The sequence below is a fragment of the Macaca nemestrina genome, chromosome Y (genome assembly GCF_043159975.1).
Source record: "Macaca nemestrina isolate mMacNem1 chromosome Y, mMacNem.hap1, whole genome shotgun sequence".
Classification (NCBI taxonomy): Eukaryota; Metazoa; Chordata; class Mammalia; order Primates; family Cercopithecidae; genus Macaca; species Macaca nemestrina.
The window spans coordinates 5,079,778-5,091,093 of record NC_092146.1 but is presented as its reverse complement, the minus strand read 5'-3'; the positions used below and the strand labels follow the sequence as shown (position 1 = coordinate 5,091,093).

At 36.8% G+C, this 11,316-nt stretch overlaps 1 protein-coding gene across 13 annotated transcripts in view; it reads right to left on the bottom strand.

The window, feature by feature from the left end:
• Positions 1 to 6,887: 6,887 nt before the first annotated feature.
• The window catches only part of LOC139360963 (thymosin beta-4-like), a 226,246-nt gene continuing 221,817 nt past the window's right edge, over positions 6,888 to 11,316 (bottom strand). For 4 of the 13 annotated variants that reach the window (XM_071089474.1, XM_071089471.1, XM_071089472.1 and 1 more), the window contains one exon: positions 6,889 to 10,206. The gene's annotated coding sequence lies outside the window, so the exon portion shown is untranslated. Of the gene's footprint in view, positions 10,207 to 11,316 lie in introns of all 13 variants that reach the window. The other 9 variants (XM_071089460.1, XM_071089464.1, XM_071089461.1 and 6 more) reach the window with 3 other exon arrangements.

The window sequence follows — 11,316 nt, the reverse complement described above, 5'->3', positions numbered from 1 at the left end:
TTCATATAAGTGCTAGAATAGTCAGCAACTAAGTGAAGCTGATGTTTTGGGTTTGGGCCTTGCTAGAGGAAGCTGACGTTTGTCCAAATGACAATACAGCACCTGTAAGAGAACAGAAATAAAGGTACAAGACACCACTGTCTGTACAGTGGTGGATCACCCACACCAGCACTTTGGAGACAGCTGTAGGGTTGGGATTTGCAAATCCTGGCATGTGTACAGAAGTGGGCTTTGGCTTGGGTTTGGTAACACTTCTGTTAGAACTCTAGGGGAAGGTCTCTTTGATAATGCAAGGCATGACAACTCATTGGCATCTTCTCTCAAGCTTGGAACCAGAGTCACAAACCGAGATGTTTTGGTTGAAGGAAGTGTGGTAAGTAGATTTGATAATAAGGAAGGCATTGAAATGCTTTTCATGGCTTCTATGGGAATACTTGTGTACCCTTTATTAACTATTACCTCTAATCCTACTACCTTTGGGAACACTTTAGTAGTAAATACTGTAAATGTTGTCTTAATCCATGGCATGCAATTAATTTGGGGAAACATAAAATTATCTTCATGTGGAAAAATAATCATACTGTATCTTCAAATACTTCCCAGTCAATAAACCTTTCTTATGTTGAAAGTAACTATATACATAAAGTTCACATTTGAGATAGTTCACCTTTCAGGTAGTTCATTCAATAATCATTTATTTCTCTACAAAATGTGGTAAGAATGTTGGAAAATATTTGCCCATGAAAAATATCCACAACATGCATCGTCAATTTATAGCCTAATTTGACTTGGCAGATATTTTGCACTGTGTGCAAATAAGGGTGGAATTGAGCCAAATCTAATCTCACCACTTTTACTTTATCAAAACCTGGAATATTTCGTCATAGCAAACTTGCAAAAAGCATTCTTTTTAATTATCTTTTTAAAACCTCTAGCACTACAAATTCATCATTTGATTGTCTATTTCCCTGAAAGTTATTGTAAGTGGGAAAAATGCCAATATTTGCAAACCACAGAATGAATCACTACAAACAAAACTGATGACTATATAAATATAGTAATTGTCAAGTCTTTGACTAAGTCCTTAAAAGTGTGTCTCCTCATGTTTTCAAAGTTTACACAGAAATTAAAAGTAGGGATAATGTTCTTTGTAAAATAAAAATGATTATGAATTGTCTCATGCTACCTGGATGAGGAAGAGAAAAAAGAAAAAGAAATTGCTTTTGCAAAAGAACTTAAGGGTTACCCATATTCACTAGTATACATGCCAGTGGTAAAACCCAGGGAGTCTTGCAAGAAAGTTAGGTCTGGTCAAATTGTAAGTCTTCATTTCTGCATGGAGAGTTTGGACAACTACATATGGCTGTGGTTGTCTCTCCAGCTGCATATTAGAATCAATTCAGAAGTAAGTAAAATGTAGTAATAAGTAAAATGTAGCTCAGAATAAAACAGAACAAAAAACTCCTCCAGCATATCAAGTCACATCACCATTTAACTTGCTCTCCACATCTACACAGACAATATTTAGTATCATATGCATCTTATACATATATATCAAATTTCATACTTATATGAATAGTATTCCATACATATATAGACATAGTATTTATACTCACATACAAAATATTTAATTATACATATCCTATATGTATATCCTATATATACATATCCTATATATATATCCTACAGTATAAATAATATAGACAGGAGGCAGGAAAATACTGGGTAGAAGAGGGTGATCCTCCAGCAAAGGCCCCACTCGCAAGCCTGGAAACCTGTGGCCCTAAACAGGAACACGCATTCCTGTTTTGGGGCCCAAATGTTGCCTTTTGGCCCACCAAATCCCTCTATCCTCTACCCATATAAACTCCAAACCCCATGTTTCACAAGCAGAAGAGCAAAGGAGTGGAAGAGTGATGTGGCAGAGAAGGAGACAAGAGAAGGATGATTTGAATGTTGAGAGGACTTTGACTGGGGATGGTTAGAGAGGAGACGAGCCATGGGATGGTCAAATTCCAGGGGAAGATCATCTTCTAACACCATCCCCTTTCCTGCTTCCCATCCATCCCACAACAGCCGCCTCCATCTGGCAATATAATCCCCCACATTTGCCATCCTTAAATTTGTTTGTGTGACTTGATTCTTCCTGAATGCCAAACAAGGGCCTGTGTATCAAGAGGGCACTGAACTAGTTAACACTTATGGTATCTGTGGATAGTGAAGCTAAAAGCACTGTAACATGCCCCCTGGGGCTCTGGGAATTGCAGGTTCCCACCCCTAGACACTACTGTGGGGCTGGAGCCCAAAAGCACTTGCCCAGATTCTGCATGTGTCCATCTGCATGGTCCCCCTCCCATAAGGGGTTTGAGAGCACAATGGCAGAACAGACAAGCCACACCCTTGTCGCATGTTCTATTCAGGGGGTCAGGGAACTCTTCCGTATCATTAATATATACATAGTATCTAAAGCATATCTATATTATTTTATGCAGAAATACAGAGTATTTTACACATGTATACAAAGTATTCTATGCATACATACAGAGCACTTTATACAGATATACATATTTACCCATATATTTATATACACATATATAAAACCATGTGCTTACTTGCTATAATCCATGTAATAACTTTTGCAACTTGCTCTTATGGGAGGACCGTCTTGGAGGCAGAAAAGATTAATTGTTAACTACAAGGACACTGGAATATAAACCCATGGCCTAGGTTTATATTAAGGCTCTGCCGATCAGTAGCTATGTGACTTTGAGCTATTGACTTAAATGATCTTTGCTTCACTGTCTTCACCTTTAAAATACGGCCAGCCATAGGGTGGCTGTAGAAATGAATAGAGGAATACTAGTAATACACTTAGTGTTATTTACAATTAGTGAGTCCTCAGTAAATATTAGCTGTGGAAGTTAATCCTATTAGTGGTCTCTCAAGTAAACTACAACAAGCTACAGGCAGGGCCTTTTAATCCATTCTGTGTCATACTGAGGTGGACCACTCTACAAAGGAGTGCAAGATGCTTCCCCATGCACATAATGAAGCCAAGTGAATTCGACTGGATGCTGTTTGATGGTGAAGGAGATATTGGGGATGAAAAAGTCAAGTTAGCATCAGTTTTGGATTGCATGATAGTCCTAGTGCTGTACGTATAATGACTGATCCATGCTAATTGGCTGTCTGTGTGACTGCCCTTAAATCACTAACGGCTACCCCTTAAAAGCTATTTCACAAAACTCAGAAAAGAGAAATTGTTTCTACCAATAATACTCTACAGCATCCCAAATTACATTTGACTAGTCCTATATTTTATCAACATTTCTGAAGATAAATTCCCAATTATACTTAAAAGAAGATAGAGGCCAGGTGCAGTGGCTTGCACCTATAATCCCAGCACTTTGGGAGGCCGAGGTGGATGAATCACTTGAGGTCAGGAGTTCGAGATCAGCCTAGCTAACATGGTGAAAACCCATCTCTACTAAAAATATGAAAATTAGCTGGGCATGGTGTCTTGCACCTATAATCCCAGCTACTTGGGAGGCTGAGGCAGGAGAATCACTTGAACCTGGGCGGCGGAGGTTGCCGTGAGCCAAGATTGTGCCATTGCACTACAGCCTGGGCAACAAAAGTGAAAAAACTCCTTCTCTAAAAAAAAAGTTTAAAAAAAAAAAAAGGCTTAAAGGAAAATGCCTGTGATATCTATACCTGTATTTATCTACATGTGTATGTATTAGCATGTATTCTCATATCTGCATTTACATCTTTTTATATAACTTCATCCAGGGAATTTGGGGAGAAAAACAGTGTTCTCTTGTGATGCTTCAATATGAATTTTTCCTTCTTCAGCTCTGCAAGAAGGAATGTTTCTAGTGTTTATCATTCAGTAGCCTCTCATGACCTGGAAGAGCAGTTTGCGGCACTGGGCACATATTAGAATCACCTGGAGACCCTTTAAAATAGTACTAATGTCCACTCTTCCCTCCTGATCTTTAGGTGTCAGTGGACATTGGACTTCTTAAAAGTTCCTCTGGGAGTTCTAATAGGCAAGCTAGTTTTGAAAGCCTCTGTCCCAGGGTTAGAGTTGTGCTAATCATCAGAGTCAGTTATGCAAAACTCAGTCTTTAAGTATTAACTTAATCTGAAACTCAATTCTTCTTTCTGCTTTGGGCCATTTTTCATTTTGTAACCAATAAAGAATTACACTATTCTGTTTATTTTCTTAAATCAACATCTAGCCTGTAAATGTGCACCAAAATTTCTCAGTGAAATGGTTTTTCAATTCTATACTCATACTCAATACATTTAATTTCCTTGGACAAGACTTCCAAGTCTTCCTTCTAGACAGACTTATTAGCTGCTCAGCCACTTTGTGAAAACAATTAATCAACAGAAATTGAAGCTGGCACTACATGAATATTGAGTTGATCATTCCTAAAGTGTTAAAATTAAAGGCAGCACAATGTTAAATGTACCTAGACCTATGGAAATGTGCAAAAATATGCGATTTCCTCATTAAAACTAATTTATTTAAGTCATTGTGTGTCCCTTAAATGTTCATTTGCTTAAAACACAATGACTTATTTGTATAAACTAATTACAAACAATTTATGTATAAAATTGCATAGAACAAAATACACACAAACACTCACACATGCACATAACTGTGTGCATGTAAAATCTATGAGATCTGAATAAAGGAAATGGTTTGTATCAATGTAAATTTCCTGGTGGTGATACTGTACTTCCCTGTTTTGAAGATGTCACCATTGAAGGGTGATTCAGGACAATTAATAATCTCTGTTATTTTTCTATAATTGCATGTTAATCTATAATTTTCTCAAAATACAAAGTAAAAAAGAGAGAAAGAGGGAGAGAGACTCCTTTAAAAAAAATTGGCAGCCAGGCACAGTGGCTCATGCCTGTAATTGCAGCACTTTGGGAAGCTGAGGTGAGTGGATTGCTTGAGGTCCGGAGTTCAAGACCAGACTGACAAACATGGTCAAACCTTGTCTCTACTAAAAATACAAAAATTAGGCAGGTATGGTGATGGGCGTCTGTAGTCCCAACTACTCCAGGGGCTAAGTTCTCATTCTCATTCTGTCACCCAGACTGGAACTCAGATGTGATCATAGCTCACTGCAACCCTGACCTCCTGGGCTCAAGCAGTTGTCCTGCCTCAACCATGCAAGTAGTTGGTACTATGAATTTTTTTTTTTGCAGACACAGGGTATCTCTGTTGCCCAGGCCCACAGTGTTCCACCATCTCTGGTGTAGGGGTTCCCTAGCCTCATTGGAATCCTGAGTGTTCCCTTGTGTTACCCAGGAACTTCCTTCTGTCCTGGGTAACACAATGATGTGCCTTCATTCCTCCATAGCCACTGTACTCTCTGGCCTTTTACATATATTACCATTACTTATTTGTGGTCTGTGGTCTGTCCTTTTCTTTCTTTCTCTTTCTTCTTCTTTTTTTTTTTTTTTTTTTTTTTTTTTTTTGTATTTTTAATACAGACAGGGTTTCACTATGTTGTCCAGGCTGGTCTCAAACTCCTGCCCTCAGGTGATCTACCTGCTTCAACCTCCCAAACTTCTGCAATTACAGGCATGAGCTACTGCACCCAGCTTGTCCTTTTCTGTTAGAATGAAGAATCCATGAAAACGGGAGTTTGTCTTTTTTAAACAATGTCCCACCTCTTGAACCAGACTGGGTACACAGGAGAGAACAAGAAAATCTTTGCTGAATAGGCGAATAAATACATAAATCACTGATTTTATAGAAAAAATAAAGATCCACGTTCCCCAGGATAACATCACTTTATTTATTATCCTTTTTTTTCCTTACGCATTTTGTTTCAATTCATCAGCAGTTATGAGTCAAATGCATTTCAAAGTGGGGATGTAGAAGCCTCTGAAAACTCTTCTTTAAGAATTAAAGGCTTTCAAGATGGTATGTAGTACATATGTAGTACAAAAACAGACATATGAGTAAAAAAAAAAAAAAAAAAAACAATAACAACAAAAAAAACCAACTTAAAATTGTAGTTCCTTGATTTAAAATGCCAGTAAAACCATCAGGAGTTACAACTTTTAACATGATAGAAATCTGAAAGGTTGATTGTCAAACTCCAAGATACTTTCATTAGGATGAAGTGCTGTCTTGTTAACATTTACCAGACCTCAAATTCCATTCACACTGCTGTGCAAAGAGCCTTTTTGAGTCTCCTTGGCAGCAGAAACTGTCCATTTTTCTCCTAAATCCAAGAAACTTCCTTGCTTTCTTTTTTTATTTGGAGACAGGGCCTTGCCATGTTGCCCAGGCTGGCCTCAAATATTCAGGAATCAAGTGATCCTTCAAAATCAGCCTCCTGAGTAGCTGAGACTACAGGTGCATGCCACTGTGCCCAGCAAAAATGTTTCTTTAAAAAAAAATGGATACATTGCAAGAATTTTCCCCAATATGTACCATTTAACCCGCTATCCCATTACTCGGTATATACCCAAAGGACTATAAATCATTCTACTATAAAGACACATACACACATATGTTTGTTGCAGCACTCTTTACAATAGCAAAGACGTGGAACCAACCCAAATGCCCATCAGTGATAGACTGGATTAAGAAAATGTGGCACATCCATATACACCATGGAATACTATGCAGTCATAAAAAAGGATGTTTGTGTTCTTTGTAGGGACATGGATGCAGCTGGAAACCATCATTCTTAGCAAACTATCACAAGAACAGAAAACCAAACACCGCATGTTCTCACTCATAGGTGGGAACTGAACAATGAGATCACTTGGACTCGAGAAGGGGAACATCACACACTGGGGCCTATCACGGGGAGGGGAGGGGGGAGGAATTGCATTGGGAGTTACACCTGATGTAAATGACGAGTGGATGGGTGCTGACAAGTTGATGGGTGCAGCACAGCAACATGGCACAAGTATACATATGTAACAAACCTGCACGTTATGCACATGTACCCTAGAACTTAAAGTATAATAATAATAATAAAAAGAAAATGTGGCACATATACACCATGAAATACTATGTAGCCATATAAAAAGAATGAATTCATGTCTTTTGTAGGGACATGGATGAAGTTGGAAACCATCATTCTCAGCAAACTAACACAAGAACAGAAAACCGAACACCGTATGTTCTCACTCACAAATGGCAGTTGAAGAATGAGAACACATGGACACAGGGAGGGGAATATCACACACTGAGGCCTATCAGGGGGTGGTATATATCCTGTTAGGACATATACCTAATGCTTGCAGGGCTTAAAACCTAGATGACAGGTTGATGGGTGGGGGAAACCACCATAGTATATGTATTCCTATGTAACAAACCCACTTGTTCTGCATGTGTATCCCAGAACTTAAAGTGTAACAATAATTAAAAAAGAGATCAGGCACAGTGGCTCATGCCTATAATCCCCAGTGCTTTGGGAGGCTAAGGAGGTGGATCACTATGTCAGCAGTTTGAGACCAGCCAGATCAACATAGTGAAACCCTATCTCTCTTAAAACTACAAAAATTAGCCTGGTGTGGTGGCACACACCTGTAGTTACAGCTACTTGGGAGGCTGAGGTGGGAGAATCATTTGAACCCAGGAGGTGGAGGTTGCAGTGAGCTGAGACCAAGACATTGCTCTTCAGCCTGGGAGACAGAGTGAGATTCCGTCTCAAAAAAAAGAAAGAAGGAAAGAAATGAGTTGGTCTGGTTTAAAGATGCTTTTATTACTGAACCGTATGTACAAATTCTAACATGAAAATAATGAGTCACAGATTATCAACACTATTTACAATACTTTTTTTTGTTTTTTACAAAACATTTTTTACAAAATCACTTCTCTCTAAATAATATGACAGATATACACAAAAATCAAACTTTTTTATTGCACACATAAATAAATATTGACTTTAAATGACTAAGGGACATGAATTCTACAGACCATTTAGATGAGAAGGTAGAAATTTTATTATCTGCACATTACAATATAATTAAGTAAAGGGGTAAAATAATTTCATATAGACCTCTGTTAATCACTGTGTAAATCATATAACTCACTAAAATATTCAATAGAGGTAAGATAGTCTTGAGAATCCTCTCCATACCTGACACTGAGTCTGACCATGCAAAACCATAGAAAAGAGTCAACATCTTTACAGATCTGTTTATATCTTATAAACTTTGAAGTACATGCAGCAGATATATAGCCTTTGTGTTCTGCTTATAATGTGAAAGCTTATAAGTTTTAAGAGTGATTTGCAACAAAAAAAATGAGTAAACTTGAAAACTCACAACATAAGCAAGAGCATTATATAAATAAGTCAATATCACAAATGACATTTACGGATACATAGAGCAAAATTAGTATTTGAATTTATATGATATGGACACAAGTCAAAATTCTGTCTTTTAATCAGGTTGTTTGGTGGACATAAAATACACAGTTTAGGCCTTTGAAGTCAAGCATAATAACTTCTTAGCTGTCTCTTAGTTTTCAGTGACTTGCCCTAGTAATTTACTGGGTTTCTTGCAAAGGGCAAATTCTTATCTATTCAGTAAAGATCATTCTCTAGCAATGGTTTTCTATCAGGGTCACCATCCCATCAGGAGGCAGTTGACAATATCTGGAGACATTTTGGTTGTCTCTACCCTGGGGAGGGTGCAACTGGCATCCGGTGAGGAGAAACTGCGGATGCTACTAAAATCCTACAATGCACTGGACAACTCTTCACAACACAGAACTATCCAGCCCCAAAAGTCAATAGTCTGGAGTTGTGATGAAACTCTGTATAGAGTCTAAGGTTTTCAGGAGATAGATGTATTTTTAATCTTTGAACTTCATTTAATAAACATTATAAAAAATTACCTGCCACAAACTTTATCTTTTCTACCATATCATGTTAAAAGAGTGAAAGGCTGAAAAGAGTACATGTTTGTTTACAAACATCACTCTATGGAGTTTCATGTAGAAAAACAGGGTAACACAGATAAATTCATCCAAAGGAGCAAAGGTTGTAAATAAAAATAATGTATGTAACTGCAGTGTATATCAAGTTACCTGTATTTGATGACAACATTTTTGATGAGCTCAATTTTTTTAGTAGTCAATACAATTAAAGGATGTATTTTTCTCACATTACAGAAATGTATCTAATTTCAATAATACATATTACAGAACTAGGCCTCAAAATTATGTTTGTCAAAAAACAGATTTTTATCCTTTATTAGAGCAATCACATTTTTCAAATTCAAAAAAGATAACTATATTTTTGATCATTTGAATAATAATGGAGCTTATTAAAATTCATAAGAGAAACATTTTGATTACCCATTAATAGCATTTTTCTTCCAAAAACACCAATAAAATTTAAATTATTAAATACTATATTGAAATTAGAAGCCCAAAAGAGCTGTTTTAGAATTTTTTAAGGGAGACCTAAGTTTCATAATTACCATCCTAACTAGAAATACCTGTCTAATGTCTATTATCCAGACAGAAGAAACATAATTAAATTTTATAAAGTTAAATTTATGCAATAATTATTTAAATTAGCTGGTATGTTTTAAATTACACATTTTCAGTTACCCTGGATAAAAGGGTTAAACTTATTAACCCACGATAAAAATGATCTTATGAAAAATTCAAATAAACAATGCTATATAATCTTAGTTGATTTTTCATATCAAATCAATAATTTAGTCAAAAATATATTTTATTGATTAGATTTATGCTTCATTAGTGTTATGTGTGAATTGTGTATTTGTTACTCTACTGTTTGCAAGGAAGTTTGGTGCTAGAAATTCAGGTAAAACTGAATTATGCTGTAATTCAACAGAAATGAGTGACACTATACAAGAAAACAAGATTTAGTGTTAAACAGGCCTATTCTTCATTTTCTCCAAGCTTGTAAGGAATTGGTGTCTGTCTTCACCAATCTACTGTTTCACTTTTGTCTCCAGATGCATCCGTGATTGACAGAAGTTCTTCCTGCACTAAAGTCACATAGGAGAGTACGAACCTCTGAGCAGTTCCCACTGCCTCTGGAAGTGTGCATGTCTCATGGCCGAAGTTCAATAAGCTTACACATCCATGTAATTTCAAAAAATCTTTTTGAACAGTTTAGTATCTTTCTGGAGACGGCTTGTAATGATGAGGATGATGATGCTTAAGATGGGATCCTAAGAAGTGACAAAATATTTCAGTCACATCCCTTTAAACATATCAGATAAATGACAGAATTACCTTTCTTTGTTGGAAAACATAAGACCCAGGCAGATGTTCCTTCCTATGATCATGTCTTTCCTATTCTGAATCTGAATGTACAAACACTCTCTCCTTTTCCTGTTTTACTCTTCCTCCTTGATGCTTTCCCCTAACCATAAAACAATAACAAAAAAAGACAAACTTCTTTTTTTAAGCTCACCATTATTTAATCAAACCATAATCCTTTTGTATTTGCTCAAAGAGTCTTAAAAATTACCAAAAACTTTTGTTAAATGGAATTTCCATGAAGGAATATAAGAAAAGCATTTATCCAACAAAAATTTTAGAAGTTATCAAACTCTCCCATTGTGATAGCTTTTGTTTTCTTCAAATTATAAGCATAAATTATAAGCTCCAGTGTTTGGAACGTCTTGATGGTGGCCAGCCCCTCCCCTCCTGGGGTCAGCACTTGCACTTCCAGTCAGTAAAGAGTAGACAGTCCCAGATTGGGCACTGTTAGGACATAGTGATCCTAAGGGGACAACATAAAAGAGGATGCTCACTGACAACCTTTCAGAGACAACATGCAACGCAAAGAAAGCCTAGAACAGTTTTTCCCCCTTTGGAGAATATCATACACAGCCAAGTTTGGTTGCTTTGTAAAGGCACAGTTTAATTTATAGACTATTTCTCATTTGTGGGGGTTCTCTGCCATACGGTTTCTTAGCACCTCACTCAATTCTTGGCAGCCTAAGACACTTGGCAGAGTTAAAATATGCTGAGGTGCCAGTTCTCAGGGCTCACCCCTGGGATTTTATTTATTTATTTTTTAATTTCTTAATATAAGACTTTCCCATGGTTTAAAGTCTTCAGTTGCACATCTTCTGATATGAATTCTTGATAATCCAAATTTCAGTGAATGAGCCAACTGTTTTTCTTAAAACACAGTATCTGTCAATACCCATAACTGAAAATGTTTATTTTTATGCCAACAAATTCTTCTCAAAACTCAATAAAACCTAGCACATTTATAGAATAACTACTCCCTAATTCCGTGGAATTTTCCTTCTGATATTTAAGTTGTG